This window comes from Crocodylus siamensis, chromosome 12 (assembly GCF_052110815.1).
Source record: "Crocodylus siamensis isolate JL-2025a chromosome 12, ASM5211081v1, whole genome shotgun sequence".
Taxonomy (NCBI): domain Eukaryota; kingdom Metazoa; phylum Chordata; order Crocodylia; family Crocodylidae; genus Crocodylus; species Crocodylus siamensis.
In genome coordinates, this window is record NC_143406.1 from 28,988,283 (window position 1) to 29,006,898 (window position 18,616).

Genomic DNA, 18,616 nt, shown 5'->3' on the forward strand with positions numbered 1-18,616 from the left:
CCTAGGGTCAGAGAGGACCTAGGCAGGGAACTTCTGCAGGGACTGGACATATTTAAATCAGCAGGTCCTGATGACCTCCACCCCAGAGTGCTGAAGGAATTAGCAGAGGAATTGCGGGACCCCTGACACGGTTTTACGAGCACTCATGGTGCTCTGGCAGTGTGCCAGAAGACTGGGAAAGGATCAACATGGTTCCCATTTCAAAAAAGGGAGGAAGAAGGACCCAAGAAACTATAGGCTTGTTATTCTTACTTCAGTCCTGGGTAAGCTTTTTGAGAGAATTATCCTGGTGCATGTTTGCAAGGGGCCAGCGGGGGAGGTTATGCTTAGGGACAACTACCATGGGTTCATTAGAGGCAGGTCCTATCAGACCAACCTGGTGGCCTTCTACGACCAGGTCACAAAATCCGTGGATGCAGGTGTTGTGGTGGACATAGTCTTTTCTGGACTTTAGGAAGACCTTCGACACTGTCTCTCACCCCATTCTCATTAAAAAACTAGGAGACTGTGGCTTCAGTACCTACAGTCAGATGGGTCACTAATTGGCTGGAGGGCTGCACCCAGAGAGTGGTGGTGGATGGGTCTTATTTGTGGGCAGTGGGGTCCCCCCAGAGCTCGGTCCTCAGGCCCGCACTGCTCAACATCTTCATCAGTGACTTGGACAAGGGGGTTCAAATTTGCTGATGACACTAAGATGTGGGGGGATGTGGGCATGTTAGAAGGGAGGAATAGGCTGCAATCAGACCCAAACAGGTTATAGGGATGGGCGGATAAGAACAGGATGGGTTTCAACACTGAGAAGTGCAAGGTGATGCACCTGGGGAGGAAGAACCAGCACCATACCTACAGGCTGGGGAACTCCCTTCTCGTCAGGGCAGAGGCAGAAAAGGATCTTGGAGTCATTATTGATGCCAAGATGAACATGGGCCAGCAGTGTGGGGTCAGGAAGGTCAACCGTACCTTGTCATGCACCTACAGATGCATCTCAAGCAAGTGTAAGGAGGTGATCCTCCCTCTCTATGCGACACTGGTCAGGCCACAGCTGGAGTACTGCATCCAGTTCTGGGCACCGGCACTTCAGGAGGGATGTGGACAACATGGAGAGGGTCCAGAGGAGGGTCACCCACATGATCGGGGGCAGCAGGGCAGGCCCTACAAGGAGAAGCTAAGGGACCTGAACCTGTTCAGCCTCCACAAGAGAAGGCTGAGAGGAGATCCAGTGGCCTGTTACAAACTAGTCAGAGGGGATCAGCAGGCTTTGGGAGAGTCCCTGTTCCCCCGAGCACTACCAGGAGCAACAAGAAATAACTGTCACAAGCTGGCAGAGGGTAAATTCAAGCTAGATATCAGGAGGCGCTACTTCATGGTCAGGCTGGGTAGCATCTGGAACCAACTTCTAAGAGAAGTGGTGCTGGCTCCTGCCCTGGGGGTCTTTAAAAGGAGGCTGGATGAACACCTTGCTCTCTGTCCTGCCCATGGCAGAGGGTCAGACTTGATAATCTGCTCAGGTCCCTTCCGATCCTAACAACTATGAAACTATGACAATTGTGTTAGTCTTGCTTTAAGAGGAAAAATAAACAGATTCAAAATATTATTACTCTTTTGAATCCCAGTGACTCCAATAAAGCTATTATGATACCATGTCCAAAAATATAAGCTCACATTAGTCCCTAGTAATTCTTCTCTGACAAGGATGACAAAAATATAGCCTATGAGCCACATTGATCCTTCCAAGTACTTTAATCTAGCTGCAATGTCCATAGAGTACTGTAATCTGGATCTGGACTGCCAATCGGTTATAAATGCCCCTTGCCATTCATGATTTCTGGACTCTCTGCCCCCTGCGGCACTGAACTAGTATTGATGGAAGGAACTCACAGCATCAGTGACAAAAGAAAATGATGCTTTCTCCCAGATTATTAATTCATTTTGGGACCAGACAACTCAGTAGTAGGAGGTCTTGAAAAATTATAAAGCCTTAAAATCTTTTAAAAGAATATCTGACAATCAAATGATGCCATCCTCTCTCTGATCAAGTGGAAGCAATAGATCCAAAATATAGACTCAAAGCAGCAGTAGAAATGAAGTTTTTCTACCTTCTTATCATTTGATAGAGACAGTACCAATCCAAAGTGCATGAGTTGGAAAGTAACATTTTGGGGTTGTAGTATGATCCTGAAGCTGCAACCCCAGCATTGAAGCAGCCTCCTGCTTCAGACAGCCCCTCTGCAGCATGTGGAGCCCAGTCAGAGCAGCCCTTGGGCAGGCTGACCCACTACTCAGGGTAGATGTGATCATTAAGTGCTAGTGAGAAGGAAGTAAGACTTCCTCTCTCTTTCTTCAAAAGTAAAGGAGGGCAGTGGAATTGCAAGGAGCCCATACTTGTGCAGTCTTCTCTGAGATGAACAAAGGGGTCATCAGGGCCACAAGATAGGGGGGTTTCTAACCATTTTTGTGCAGGAATTGGAGAAGCAGTCTATGCAGTCAGGAACTGCTGTGCACGCATACACTTCTAATATCTGCACCATAAATCCTGATGAAGCACCTCTAATTCTCCAGAGGGAATGACAGTTTCCAAGAGGCATGTGTCTTGGGAGGCTCTTTCTTTCTTTTCTATACAACTTTAAAGGGCAGATTGAAAGCTAGAAATGAAAAACCTTTAAAGAGATTCAACTCTGCCTATACAAAAGCAAGAGAACATACAACACAGGATACTTTAAAATAGTTTTGTTCTACACTTTAGTTCAGTGGTTCTCAGCCTTTGACTTGTATGATGCTTCACTGGACTTGAGGCATCCCTCTATTGTGAATTGAGTGGCAAATATAAAATGAATGTATATATTACAGTGCTTATATCCTTGCAGGGGAACCAGGTAGTGGGGAATCTGTGCTTATCTGATTCTCGCCTCAAAATTGCAGCACTCTTCAAAGGATCTCTTGGTACCCAAGGTACCACAGCATCTTGCCTGAGGATCATTGCTTTAGCTGCTCAAATATGCTGCTGCATCAAGGTCTAAGTGAACATATTAGTATGCACTAAAGGAAAAAAAAATCAAATCATTATAAACAACCATTTCTAATATTAGAAACAATACCATGGTTGATCTTAATATCCACATACTGGACTCAGTCTATCTCTTAATTAGCGAAATAATAATAATTTGTTCCCTGGCATCAAAGTATGAATACAAAAATATATAATGCCATTGATCTTGTTTGAGAACTATATGCTTTGCGCAGTACAGAGGTTCTAACATACAGTAAAAAAGGTTCTACTAATGCCACACTTTGTACCTTCCCAAGTATTTCAGCATTAATTCCAGTCTAAATATCTTTCCCTTGTAACAGTGAAGACAGATTAGAAAAGTGTGGCACAAATAAGCAAAGTCATCTGATGTTATCTGTCCCATGCTTTATACACTATATCTGAGAGTGAGTGGATTACAGCTATCAAAAGGTCTTTTTTTTTTCCAGTAGGTTTCAGGAGATATCATTTGGAGCTTGTTAAAAGAAGTAAAATAAGTTTGCTCTCCATGGGCAGGACAGGAAGACTGTGGGAGTGCTTCCAAAGAACAAATGAGGAGCATTTGCTGAATCACCAGATGATCCACCACATTCAAACAGTTCTAATTCTTTGGAAGTCTCAGTACCCAGCTACCAAGCAATTGTACTGCTGGGAGGAATCTTAACCAATGCTATAATGAGTGCACAAAGGCAACTCCAGTATAAACTCTCTCTTTTGGATGATACCCTCTGTTGTCATTCAACCTGAGATAAATGAGTTGGTGCAGAGTAATAATTGAGGCAGGCATCCTCTGAAAGTCAACATGAGGGTCATTGTACTCAAGGAGGAGAATGATTAATTCTGCAGTAATCACTGTGAGGATTAGCTCTAGAAATGTATCAATCAAAGCATAGTCCCTCTGTCAGCATATTCATGCTTTTAGAGGAGGTAAAAATGCATGCAAATAACCTGGGAGGTCAACAAAACAACTGGGATGGGGAGAGAAGAAAGAAGAGGAAGAAGGCAATTAAACTAAGGAAGCTGAGTTCTATGGAAAGCAGATGAAAGGTTAGGGTAAAGGGTCCTGTGATGTGTTCTGCAAACTAGCATGGTTTCTCACAAGCTTCCCTTTCCCCTGACAAATGTCAATACAATTCATATACAACTGGATCCATGATTAAGAGAGACTGAATCCACCCATTTGCTTTATTAATTTTGAAGTTTAAGAGCACAGATGATATTACAATATCTTTAAAGTAGCTGAAACCAGCAAAATATTTGTGATTACATTTTTATTGCAAAGGTATTTCTTTAAACGCAGGTTTTTTAGTTATCCTTTGACTGAATACTGTAATGGAATCAAAACTTCTCACCCTTGAAAGGCACCATCCCTGCCACCCTCCTGCTGCCTTCCTGGGGCAACCAGTCCATTCCCAGGGGTCCCAGGTGGCAGGAAGGCGGTGGGGATGGTGCACAGGGTGGTGGAAGCCTGCCAAGCTCAAGCTTCCCTGAGCATGTCCAGGCTTCCAGCACCACATGCACTGTTGGATTTGGGGGGTGCTGCCTGTGAACTGGAGCTGCACCTCTACAGCTAGCACCCCACCCAGGCGACCCCGGAGGGCACCACCACTGCAGAAGGATGCACTGGTCCCCCCGCTCCCTCCCTACAGCTCAGGGGCTGCGCAACTGGGTGACATCTTGCATGGGCAGGCTCCGCCAAGGTGAAAAAAAAGCAGTGAGGAGCCTGATCTTTTTTTTTTCCTCCCAGAGCCTACCTCCATCTCCCGCAGCTGGGGAGTGAGCTGTCAGTGGGTCCTGAGCTGCAGGGGACCCTGGTGCTTCTCTTAGTCCCTCCGTGGTGGCAGTGCCCCCCAGGCAACACCTACCCACTGGCATCATGCCTGGAAGATCCCAGGGGGTGTCACAGCTGCAGAAGGAAGCATGAGGGCCCACAGGCAGCTCATCCCCTGGCCACGTGAGAGGCAGGCAGGTTTTTTTGTGGGGTATGAGGGGACTGCCAAGACAACCAGTCAGAGTGCTCTGGACAGACAGAATAAATCTATTATTATTATAGATATGTTGCACATAACCCTGAGCTGACGATGGAGGGAGACACTTCAGAACACATTTTTGCTGCTGGTACAGTGCTGAGGTTGGTGATTCTGGCCTGTTTTTGGGCAAATAGCCAAATTTCTTCATCCTGAAAAAGGGAAGGCTAAGAGGGGACTTGGTAGCAGCTTACTGCTATATCAGAAGCATACATCTAGGGCTAGGTGAACAACTGTTCACCAGGGCACCCTTGGGGAAAACTAGGAGTAATGGTCACAAACTCCTGGAAAATCGTTTCAGGCTCATTTCAGGCTCAACATTAGGAAAAACTACTTCACAACTAGGGTGTCCAGACTGCGACCATTACTCCTAGTTTTCCCCAAGGGTGCCCTGCTGAACAGTTATTTGCCAAGCCCTAGATGTACACTTCTGATATAGCAGTAAGCTGCTACCCAGTCCCCTCTCAGCCTTCTCTTTTTCAGGATGAAGAATCCCAGGTCCCTCAGCCTTTCCTCATATACTATGCAAGTCTCTGGTCATATAGATAGCCCTTCTCTGGACAAGCTTTACCACATCCTTGTTAAGGTGCGAAGCCCAGAACTGGATACAGTACTCCAGCTGCAGTCTCACCAGTGCTGAGTAGAGCCAAGTAGAGCAGGAGAATCACTTCTTTGCAGTGGTTTTACTGGAGATGCATCAATTGATGCATGCCAGGGTATAGTTGGCCCTGCTGGCTACAACAGCACACTGCCAGCTCATGTTTATACTGTGGACAATTATTACCCCCAGGTCTGTGGTGGCAAGTGATGGGGGATCTTCAGTCCTGCTGCCTGATGAGAGGCAGTGGTTGCACAAGCACCCATGTCACGAGTTTTGCCTGCCAGCAGCTGGTGGTGCCAGGCCCCAGAACCCCCTGCACCTATCTCCTTGACAGCTGGCAGGATTCGTGACCTCAGCAGGGGCTAGCATGCCTGCAGTTTTGAGCCCAGTGTGGCTTAACACACATACGTGACATAAGTTTTGCTTTCAAGATTTTGGGGTACAATTTCTCTGAAGCCCCTACACCCATCTTCTTGAAACTTGGTAGGCTTTGTGGCCTCAGCAGGGGCTAGAATGCCTGCAGTTTTCTCCCCACTGTGACGTAACACATGCACATGACATAAGTTTGGATCTCAAGATTTGAGGTACAGTTTCTCTGAACCCTCTATATCTATCTTCTTGAAACTCAATACATGTTATGCCCCCAAGAGGACCTACCATCCATTCAGGTTTCATCCAAATCTGGCCAGAAATGACAAAGTTATAGGCTGTTTCATTCTTCCCCATTATAGCCTATGGGCAAAATGTCAAAACGGCGTCGAAACGGCAAAATGTTTCGACTTGTCTCATTTTGTTTTGAGGCTGTTTTGGCCACATCAAAACAGGTTGAAACAGCATTAAAACAAAACTGGTGGTGAAATTTCGCACAGCCCTACCTGCAGGCAGCCATGGCAGTGTCAGTGTCAGAGAGCTCCTGCAGGCAGTTGTGGCTATGTTGGCATTGAGAAGGGGGTGTGGCAAGTGCTGACCAGTGGTCAGGGACCACCTGCAGATACCAGTAGCAGCATTAGTGGTGGCCAGCAATGATCGGGGACTACCCACTGACACTGCCGGAGGTGTTGGCAACGAGGGGGGTGGGTGGCAAGCAGGGATCGCCCACAGGCACTACTGGCAGCGTCAGTGGTGCTTTTCATAGAGGGTATGCCACCAATCTCAGGGGGTGCACATGCACCTGCGTTCACCCCCTATGCATCACCGATGTCCAGCATCTTGCATATGTTCTTGGTTCTTAACAAGTTACTAAGTAATGAAAAGAGATGGTGAAATTATAGATCACAGGTTATAAACATACATCACATTTGTACTAGATTTTTTTCCCAGGACAATGTGTAATTGTTCAGACATCCATGCCCATTGTCCTGGAATAAAAAGGGTTCATGGAATAAGAAGTACTAGTAGTTTATCCTAGGACATCACAAAATGTGCTTGAACAGTTATCCTGGGATTGCATCGTTGAATTAATGGCAGCATATCAGCAGTGCATTTAGCCACTCACTGGCTGCATCTACATGAGATGCTACTGCACAGTAGCAATGAGCTACTGCACAGTAGTGTTGGGGAGCACTAACCATGATGCAATGCTACTGTACACTAGTAACAAGCTACTACTCAGTAGCCTCAGAAAAAAAATACTGTACAGGAATGCTACTGTGCAGTAATGCCAGTTACTGCTCAGTCATTTAGTATTTGATTATGCAAGTACTAAATGACTGCTCAGTAACAACTACACAGTCTGCCACTTGTGTAGACATGGCCACTAAACACTGATTAGAAGGGTGATGTGTGTACATGCCCACATTTCTCTTGTGGGACAAATACAGGCACAACTTGTTCAGGGACAAATGCAACATCTGATCCTAACCATACAGTAATAAAAGATCACAAGTAATTGGTGACAAAGGTATACAGAAGGCAGGAGGCATGGCAGAAAGCATAATTATGGAACCATGCATTGGATTCATTGTGCCCTATTACTGGAGCAGGGAGAACATGTTCCCCCAGGTACCCTGCAGCTGGAAAATACGGCTCCTGTAATAGCTGTGATTTCCCAGGCACTGAGGTGCTCCACACATCCCCAAATCTGGGAGATCACAGCCACGGTCTGTGGCTACCAAGACCCAGTGTTCACAGCTGTGGAACTCTGGGTCCCAGCAACCATGGGGATGCTGATGACCCAGAGTCCACAGTTGCCAGGTGCAGCTGGAGCTGAGAGTCCTGGTCACCACGTACCAAGACGATTGGCTCCCATCAACTACCACCCTCTGGATCCTACCATGGAGCCAATTCCCCAACCAGTGGATTATGGTGAGGTCGAGGCCACAGTTAGCCAGTTTAGCCAAGAGGTGATCATGGGATACCAGAGTGAAGGCTTTTTTAAAGTCAAGATATACAACATCAATCTCTTCCCCCTTGTCCAGGTGATAGGTCACCTGGTCATAAAAGGAAATGAGATTGGTCAAACAAGACCTATCCACAACAAACCCATGATGGGTATCTCTCAGGATATTGCCTTCAGCTAGTCTGTTAAGGATGGCCTCTTTGATAATCTCTTTCAAGACCTTCCCCAGGATAGAGGTCAGGTTGATAGGCCTGTACTTTGCCAGATCTACTTTCCTCCCTTTCTTGACGATAGGGATGACATTGGCTCTCTTCCAATCTTCAGGCACTTCACCAGAGTGCCAAGAGCTCTCAAAGATCCATGCAAGGGCTGAGATATGATGCTTGCCAGCTCCTTGAGTACCCTTGGGTGTAACCTATCAGGGCCAGCTGACTTGAAGGTATCCAGCCTGTTAAGGTGTTCCTTCACGAGGTCAGCTTCAAAAGAAAGGCAAGAATCTCCCTCACCCAGGCCTCCCTGACCCACAGTGGGCAAGGGCATGGGACTGGTGAAAAACTGATGCAAAGTACCCATTTAGCAAGTTCACTTTTTCCTGGGCCCCATCTGGTTTAGCGGGGGTCCAGTGTTGCCCTAGCTTTTCCTCTGGCTCCTCACATATCTAAAAAAGGACTTGTTATTGTCCTTGATATTTGTAGCTAGCTGGAGTTCCATTGCAGCCTTGGATTTCCTGGTTTGCTCTCTGCAGGTCTGGACCAGAGCAGAGTATTCCTCCTTGGTGGTGGTTCCAGTCGTCTATCCTTTGTAGGTCTTCCTTTTAAGATGTAGAAGGTCTGCTAGTTCCCTGGAGAGCCAAGGGGGCTGATGTGCCCTTTTGCTGCCTTTCCTCTGAGACAGGATGGACCTTTCTTGTGCATCCAGGATTGCTCCCTTGAGGAGCAACCACTCATCATGAACTCCCCTCTCCTTTGGGTTGTGGCCCTTTAAGGTCTCTCTGATGAGCCTCCTTAGCTTGTCAAAGTCAGCTTTCCTGAAGTCGATGATTTCTGTATTACTGACTGACTTGCCAGGTTTATGGCAGATGGTGAAGGTGATCAGCTCATGGTCATTGTCACCCAGCTTCCCTTTGATTGTTAGGTCACTGATTAGGTCGTCCCCAGTTGCTAGTACAAGGTCAAGCAGTGCTTTACCTGTCGGCCCATAGACTTCCTGCTTCAGAAAGAGGTCATCCACACACAAGAAAAAGCTTTGCAACCGCTCAGATTTGGCTGAGCGCTCCTCCCATGAAATGTCTGAGTAGTTAAAGCCTCCCATGGCAACCATACACTGGGAGCATGCGGCCTCAGCCAATTCCCTGGTGAACTTCTGGTCAAGGTCTTGACCCTGGGTAGCGGGTCTGTAGTAGACTCCCACTATAGTATCCTCTGTGCTGTGTTCCCTATGGATTTTAACCCAGAGGGTCTCAAGTTGTCCACCCTGGGAGCCAATGTCAGCTTTCAGGGACATGTAGCTTTCCTTGACATAGAGAGCTACACCCCTGCCCTTTTTGTCCACTCTATCCCTCCTGCATAGGGTATAGCCATCTATACCTGTGGCCCAGCCATGGGTGGAATCCTTCCAGGTCTCCATTATCCCAGTGACATAATAGTTATTTACATTTATCAGGAGAACAAGTTCCTACTGCTTATTCCCCAAGCTCCTGGCATTTGTGTATAGGCATGCAAGTGTCCCCTTAGGGGCCCTTGCCTTGCCTACAGTTTGTACTGGGGCGGGGGGGGGCGGTCCTTAAGTGCCTTCGCCTGATGGCATTGCAAGGATTGCTCAGTGGGCCAGCAGTGGCAGTAGTCCCTCCACCCCCCCGGCAGGCTTAGTTTAAAGCCCGGTGGAGCAGGTCAGCCAGTCTGGCTGAGAAGAGTCTCCTTCCCAGCAGAGAGAGGTGGAGGCCATTCCTTCCCAGCAGCTCACTGCCTCTGTCTCCAAAGAGCAGACTATGGTCATGGAAGCCAAAGCCTTCCCTGATGACACCAGCACTTCAGTCTATGGTTCACTACCTGGATCCTCCTCTCCCTCTTCAGCCCTTAGCCTGAGACTGGGAGGATCAAAGAAAACACCACCTGCACCCCCAGACCCTTAAGCCTCACACCCAAATCCCTGTGGCACCTCATGACCCATCTGGGAGTGCTCCAAGCCGTGTCATTAGTGCCTACATGGATGAGGCACATTGGGTAGTGGTCAGTGGGCTGGAGGAGTTTAGGAATCTTCTCCTCAATGTTTCAGATTCTGGCTCCTGGGAAGCAGCAAACTTCTTGGGCTAAGGAGTCAAGATGGCAGATTACCCCCTCAGTTCTCCTTAGGATAGAGTATCCCATGACAAACACTTTGCGTTTGGTCTTGGGGAGAGCGGGGGCGGTAGCTACAGTATTGTCTGTGTTGCCTGCAGGAGCTGGAAACTCAGTAAGTTCTGCTGGGGCTGCAAGAAGTTTGTACCTGTAGCAGAGCTCCAGCAGGGCAGCAGCTTTGGTGCGGTGGGCCTTAGGGCCCTTTGCCACCTTGGTCCAAGCCCTGGGGTGGACAGTAAGAGAGGTCCCTGAGTTCTCCTTTGTCCTCAAGGGACACTGTGGTCTACCCTTTGCCTCCCAGGGGAGCAGGGCCTGGCAGTAGGAGTCTATCTTCTATTCACAGTCCCTGATGGCATGCAGTTTCTGGACTGTGGCCTGGAGCTCCTCCAGCTGGCATGCCAAAGACCCCCGTAGGGAGCAGACCCCACAAGGGGAGGTGGCCATGCTCCTGGACCCCAGAGCCTGAAAAAGTGACAGACAGCCCCTGCAGCCAAGAGCCAAGGCTCTGTCTGCATGGAGTTTAGAACCATGGACTCCATCTGGGTTGTGGTCTCTGAGGTGCCAGAGCAGGGGACGCAGACCGCCAAGGGGACCCTTGGGGTGCGGCATCTGCATCATGGTGCTGATGGGCTAACTGTGGCTGGGACTGTCTACCCTGGGGGGCTCACAGGCAGGGCCTTGGGCCCTCTCACATGCACTCCTGCAGAAACTCCCACACTAATTCGCACGCCGGGCCTAAGAGCACGCCTGTTTGCGTGGCTTGTTCGCGAGGCTCTGGTCACGTGGCTCCCTGGGGAGCCGGGCAAAGTGGGAGCTGGGGGAGGAGGGGGCGTGATGCTCCTCAGCTCACTTAGCCCACTCCCAGCTGACTAGGTCCCTCCCTCCATGGGCCCCCGCTTACCTGCGGCCAGGCCAGGGTTTGTTGGGGGTACTGGGGTCACTACTGGGATCCCTAGGCTCCTGGTGGTGCAGCAGGCTTACACCTGCACATCTTGCACCAGAGCCAGGACCAAACTGAGGCTCATGCCTTTGCCAGGCCCTTTTTAAACTGTATGCATGCACAGAAGGGCCGGCCAGTGCCTCACAGTTTTTTGGGAGGCTAAAGGGGGTCCCTCCCCTCCACCAAGGGAAGGAATAGGTGGGTGACTGCCCCCCCAACCTGGCACAAGTGCCTGCAGGGGGGGTCGCGCAGCTCCCTGGGGGGCTGGACCAAGTAGGAGCCGGGGGGGGGGCTGACCCTCTTCGGCCCACTTAGCCCACTCCCAGCTGACTAGGTCCCTCCCTCCGTGGGCCCCTGCTTGTATTTACAGCCCTAAATTGTAAAAACTGTCTGAAACAGGAAACAGTTATCTTGCTCTGTTTTTACACAGCTCTGAGCAGTATGTCCTGGGTCCTTGATTGGGGCTTCTAGGTTCTATGACAACAGAGATCATGAACAAACTCGAAAAGATGTGCAGCAATACTGGAATACCTACCTGTCATGAGCTGACTGATGGTCAAACAGATGTGTATTGTTACAGTGATAATCTTAACTTTTCCATTTTCAAATAGGTGTTTAAATTCACACCCTTACCACTGTATGCGAATAGGCTTTACATTTAATATTTCCAATAGCTGTAAAATAGATCTGTACCATCATCTGGTAAACAAATTCATTCTTCCTTTCATTAAAGTGTCCCAAAGAGAAAAGGGAAGCTTTTTTTACTATTGATTTTTAAGGGCAGTCTAGCATGAAATTTTTGATGTAGTTGTTTTGAGGATTAAAAAGTTGAGCATGAAAATGTATTATTGATTCTCCACAGCAAAGTAGAGTACACTATTCATCTAACTCATATATTATTGATGAAAGCACTCAACAGTCCTAACCTTTCACTTGATCATTCCAAGGTAATTTTTTTCACAGGACCATCAACACACCACATTCCTAGGTTACATGCACAAGAGAATAGTGGGGCAGCTGCAGTGAAGTTGCTTAAAAGAGTTTTATCAATACTTACAGAGTGTACACACATGGTACGTGCAGATGTTCGCCATACCCAATCTAAGATCATGTGACTTACTTGTTAGGTCAATCTAAGTGTAACATCTGCACATACCCACACTGTCACATGGAAAAAATGGCTTGGACTGGATATGCACATATGGTAGTCAGAATCTCTCTTACACCTGTAGGTTTCTTGGACTTTGGGTTTGTACCCATCAAGCAACAGCTGTTGCAGCTGCAAAAGGTGGAAGTTCTCACAATTTGTCTTTCATCAACCAAATCTGGAAGCAGGGCAGGAATTGACAGATTTACAATGAAGTAGGGGAGGTCTCAGGCATTGCACTTTCCAAGGCAGGTCCAGTGGTGGCAGCACATTGACTGTACCACTCAGAGCTGTGGTTAACATAATCAGGCCATTATATGGTGGCTGTGTGATAGATTAGATAGAGTGATGCCATGGGAAATAGGTAGATTGCTGAAGTTACATTGTAGAATTGGCAAGGAAGCCTCTTCTTCTAGCATATAAATTAAAAAATATCTGTGAAATAATATGGACCATCAACCTGAATTGCATTCACATAATAATTCACTGGTAGAATATTATTTCTCATAATGTATTTGATGAATGTTGTAATAAACTTATAATACATTATTTGACAAGTATCTTTTTCATTATATGCTAATTTTAGTGCATAATTCAAGACAATATTTGTTTAGAGATCAGGCTGAACTACTCTAGAATCTTTTTTTTGTTTAAATTTTGTTTCAGAGTTTTCTTTTCGTGAATTTAATGTGGCAATTAATGCCAGGCTATAAGTGGTTGAAAAGGAAGTTCTGGGTAGCAAGAGTTGCTTCTTGCCGTGGCACCATTATTATGGTTGAACCAGGATGGGCTAGTTTTCATGCAGAAAATGTTATTCATTTTCTGTGCCTGTAACTAACTCATCCTACATCTTTTACATACAAAAACACTAATAATTATACTGGAGCAGATGTTCTCCCAGTTCCTGCTGCACACTCCTTATATATGTATAGGCTGCCACCAAGTCACCCCTGAACCTTCACTTCTCTAGGCTGAAGAATCCCATGCCTCTCAGCCTCTCATAAGGCCTGATCTCTTGACTCTGATCATGCATTTGGCTCTCCTCTGGACTTTATCAAGCTTCTTCAAATCCTTTCTAAAGTTTGGAGCCTAGAACTAGATGCAGTACTCCAGCTGTGGCCCCACCAAAAGTGGGAAGATGACTTTTTGGGTCTTGCTTGAGATGCGTCGGGAGATGCAAGCCAGGGTTTGGTTTGCATTGGTGGCTCATGTTCATCTTGTGGTCAACCATGAGCCCCAAGTTTTTTTTTGTCATGGTGCTAGTGAGTATAGCACTGACAAATCTATAAGTATGATGTGGGTTTTTCTCCAGAGGTGGAGCATCTTGCATTTCTCTGTGTTTAATGTCATCAGGTTTTGATTTGCTCACCTTGTAAGCCTGTCCAAGTCAGCCTGAATTGCCAGCCTATCCTCTAGGGTGACTGCGCTTCCCATTAATTTGTTGTTGTCTGCAAACCTAGCCAGTCCTCTTCTGATACCCAAATTCAGATAATTTATAAATATATTAAAGAGTACTGGTCCAAGTACAGGTTTTCCTCACTTTTTCCTGTATGTGATTTCCTGGAAAATGGTGCATAACTCAAATTCGCATAAAGGGAACCCACTTTACAATGTAACAAATAGTGATATGTTCCAAGACCTCAACGTACTTACCTCCAGACCCATTTCTACCACTTTTACAAGACAATTTTGGTATTCACCAACAGCAGACAGTACACACAAGCACAGGGTAGTGGTGAATGTTACCATAATGTTACCATAACCACATTCGCCCTCTTCCAGTCCTCTGGCACCACACCAGAGCACCACGAGTGCTTGTAAAGCCGTGCCAGGGGTCCCGCAATGACCTCAGCCAATTCCCTCACTACTTGAGGGTGAAGATTGTCTGGACCAGCTGATTTGAATACATCCAGTCCCTCCAGAAGTTCCCTAACTAGTTCCTCACTAACCCTTGGCCTAGGTGCACCTCCCCTGGGGTCTAAGGGGGGCCCAAAGGGGGGGGGTGGCTGTTCCGGTCCCTGCTCAAGAAAGTGGAGGCAAATCAATCATTAAATATGTTAGCTTTGTTGTCTGGTGTGATGACTAAATTTCCTAGTGTGTTCTGCAGGGGCCCCACATTACCTGGAACCTTCTTTTTGCCCCCTATGTATTTTAAAAAGGACTTCTTATTGTCCTTGGTCTGGGAAGCTAGTCCCAGTTCCATCTCCACCTTGGCCTTCCTGACCGCCCCCCTGCATCCCTGAGCAGTATAATCCTCCCTGGTGTTGGCCCCTCCCTTCCATTGGGTGTACACCTCCCTTTTAGCTAGTAGACATTCCTGGATGCTTTTGGTGAGCCATGGGGCTTTTGTGCCCTCCTGGTCCCTTTGATCTGTGTTGGGGTTACCTCCCTTTGGGCTTGCAGGATCATCTCCTTAAGGAGTGACCACTCTTCTTGGACACCTGGCTCCTATCCCCTTCCCCCCCCTCCAGGACCTCAGTGCTTCCCCAACTATTCTCCTTGGCTCATTGAAGTCCACCCTCCTGAAATCTAGGGCTTCTGCCTTGCTGTAGGCATTTGCCACCTTGGACTGGATGGTGAACTCCCACAGGTGATGATCACTGTCACCCAGGTGGTCGAGCACCTGCAGCCCTCTCACTAGGGCGTCACCGGTGGCCAGCACCAGGTCCAACAAGGCATCTCCCCGGCCACACACCCTGTGCACCTCCTGGGTTAGATGAAGGTCCTGCATTCTGGCTAGGAACCTACATGAGCGGTCAGACCTGGCTGACTGCTCTTCCCAGCAGAAGCCTGGAAAGTTCAGGCCACCCATGATGACCAGGTCCTTTGACCTAACTACCTCCATGAACTGACTTAAGAATTCCTGGTCTAGCTCTTCCCTTTGGTTGGGTGGTCTGTAGTAGACCCCCACCATTAAATCTCCTTCCCCTTAACTCCCTTGTATTCTAACCCAGAGCACTTCAGAGTGCCTCCTCTGATTCTTTGCTAATTGACAAGGATGTGAATTCCTCCTTAATGTAGACCCCACGCCCCCACCTTTCCTCCCTGTCCTATCCCTCCTGTACAGCCTATAGCCCTTGATATTCGCCACCCAGTCATGTGTTGGGTCCCACCATTTTTCAGTGAGCCCCACTGTGTCTGGGTTGGTGTCAGCTAGCAGGAGGGTATGTTCCTCTTGATTGTTTCCCATACTATGAGCATTTGTGTAGAGGCATTTGAGGCCTCCTGAGGATGTGTGCACTTGCCCCCTACTTTCAGCATTGCCCTGGCCCCTGTTGCTTACCTGCATATATGTTCCGCTCATAGGTCTAGGCTGGGCTGTACTTGTGGGTGTTGCTTGGTTTGGGAGTCCAAGGCTTCCTCCACCTTTGTCTTCCCCATCCCCCAATGAGTCTAGTTTAAAGCCCACCTGAGGAGATCCACCAACCTAGAAGAAAACACACGCTTACCTTTAGGGGAAAGGTGGAGCCTATCCCATCTGAGCATTTCTCTTGTCATGATGTGCAGGTCGTTGTCAAGGAAACCAAAGCCCACCTCAAGACACCATTCCCGAAGCCGCCAGTTGGTCTCTGTGATGCACATCACATGTCATCTTCCATGTCCGCTCACTGGTAGGACAGAAGAGAAAACCACCTGTGCGCCTATCTCTTTCAGCACGCCCCCCACAGAACATGGTAGTCCACCATCAGGTGACCAGGGCTTCTTCTGGCCGCATCATTAGTACCCACATGGATTAGAACCATGGGGTAGTAATCAGTGGGCTGAATCACAGCCTGGATCATCCCCTTCATGTCCTGAATCTTTGCTCCGGGTAGGCAGTAGACTTTGCATGTCAAGAGGTCCCAGTGACAGATGGGGCCCTCTGTACCTCTCAGGGTGGAGTCACCTATGAGAATCACTTGACGCTTTTTCCTTTGGGACTGCTTAGCTCCTTCGGCCTGCTCAGATCATGGAGAGTGTAGAGTTACCTCCTCTCCGGTTGCCTCCTCTCCTTCCTTCTCCTCCGGAGTTGCCACAGCCTCGTACCTGTTCTGCAGCTGGACTGGAGGAACTGGTATTGTTGTGTTACGAGCAGCCCTGGTTCTGGAGGTGACCGTCTGCCACTCTGCGGTGGAGGGCATTTCCCAAGGTGCTTCTTCTTTGTAAAAGGAAATAGCTGTCAATTTCATCCTCTGCCTCCCTGATTTCCCTCAGCCTGCTAACCTCCTCCTGGAGCTCCCTCACCTGCACCTCCAGGGCCCTAAGGCGGGTGCCTGTAGGACAGGTGTGGGGGTCCCCAATCCCTGCCCCCCTGGGCCTTGCTGGGAAACTCCCACAAGCCAGAGGGTGGGGGGATGCCAGCCCCCCCATTGGGCTCTGTCTGGGTGGAGGCCTCAGACAAGCCCCGGGTAGGCTGTGCCCACTGGGCAGGAGCCCTGGCAGCACTCCGTGTCAACACCATTGTAGAAGTTGCTGCTTGTTTATGGCTTAGTGCAGTGCCTTCACCCTGCCCTAGCAGGAGTCTCCCTCCTGGCCCTTTCTGCTCACTCACCGGGGCAAACACTGATGCAAACACCTGTTTGCACACTCTGTTTGCACAGCGCAGCTCAGGAGCGTGGCTCCCTACTGGCTCAGCTAAGAGGGTTTCTCCTCCGGATCTGGCTCAGCTGTGCCTGGTCCCTCTGCCCGCTTACCTTAGGGGGATCAGTTGCTGCTGCTCCCACTGCTGGCTCCGCTTCTGCTGCATCCACCTCCACTTCAGGTCAAGTAAGGGGGCGCACGTGCATGCAGGACACACATGTGCCTGGATCCCTCCTCTCCTCCCTGCTCCTGGCTCCTGGCTTCACTAGGGTAAGTATTCTGCCCCATTCACTAGAGCCCACACTCCACCTCTATGGTGGGGCCTCAGGGTATTACACCCCCACAAGCTCCATAGGCATACCTGGCCCCACTATTACCAGAGTCTTACACTCCTATGGGCTCAGGTGCCTCTTCCTAGGCATGCCTGGCCCCTCTACCCAGTCTTCATGACCCACCAGATGATGGGGGAAGGGGTTATCAGGCACCCCTACCTGCCTTTCACCAGGGAGGTAACTGGCCTAGCATTTCTGGGGGACTGCCCTGCCATGGACAGCCCCACCACACCACCCTTCCTGGCAGACTGCAGTTTTAGGTCTTACTTAGGACCAAGCAGGCCTACCTGCCCTGATCTAGCTCCCTTATTAGGGCTCCTGGGTGCTGTCATTGCGCTCGCTGTCTTTCATTGGACATAGATCTCACTCTGGCCCCTGTGGTGGGCCAGTAGGTGATGCTCCTGCTTTGAACCACCCACCTTACTACTCCTGATTGCCTTCCAGGTTCTGGGTGCCTCCCTGCTGGCACCTCATGCTCAGCTGACCCCCTTTCTGAAGTACACCTGCAAGCTTGGGGGTAACACCACCACTATCCAGAGTCTGGATTGATCTTGGCCCTGTGCCCCCTGGGAAACACAGGCCTAGTAGTCCTTGAGGGTACTTGACCCACTGCAAGAACTTTTGGTGCTTCCTTCAGTCTGAAGCACAAATAGTGGTCTCCCCTAGTCAGCCGAACCAAGAGGACCCCAAGGTATAATCTAGACCCTCTCCCAATAAGTCTCCCATACTAAGTACAAAGGAGAACTTTATTGATTACAAGGAGTAGGTTTGGAATAGGGTACAGGGTAGAGCAATATCAGAGAAATCCCTTAGAGAAAACAGTGGCATGGTAGCCTTTGATTACTCAGCTGTGTTACTGCAAGCTATATATCCAGTTAGATCTTAAGTAGCTTACTCGCAAGTATCATCCAGAGGCAGGTGGAGATTTCCTCTGGAGGTAAGCACTTCATTGACCATAAGTTTAAAGACAGAGAGTGAGTTTCAGATTGTCCAGCTTCTCTGAGAGTTCTCATCATGGCTGCTGCCGGGCCTCCTGGGCAGCCCTTAACTCATATAGACCTTATGACCTTATTTACCTGATCCAATGAAGGCCAGCAGCTGTTGGCTACCAGCCAACCAATTTGTAATGCATAACTAGTTGCCAGGTAGACTGGCAGGGTCTGTAGCCCCCTCCTAGCCATGATGACATTGCTTAGAACAATAGGAAGTTTAAGCCCCCACCCAGGTGTATGAGGCCAATCATGTAGGCAGAGGGAGCAGGTTTCCCCTTCCCTAAGGAATGTATGCAGCTCTGGTTACAACTCAAAGTT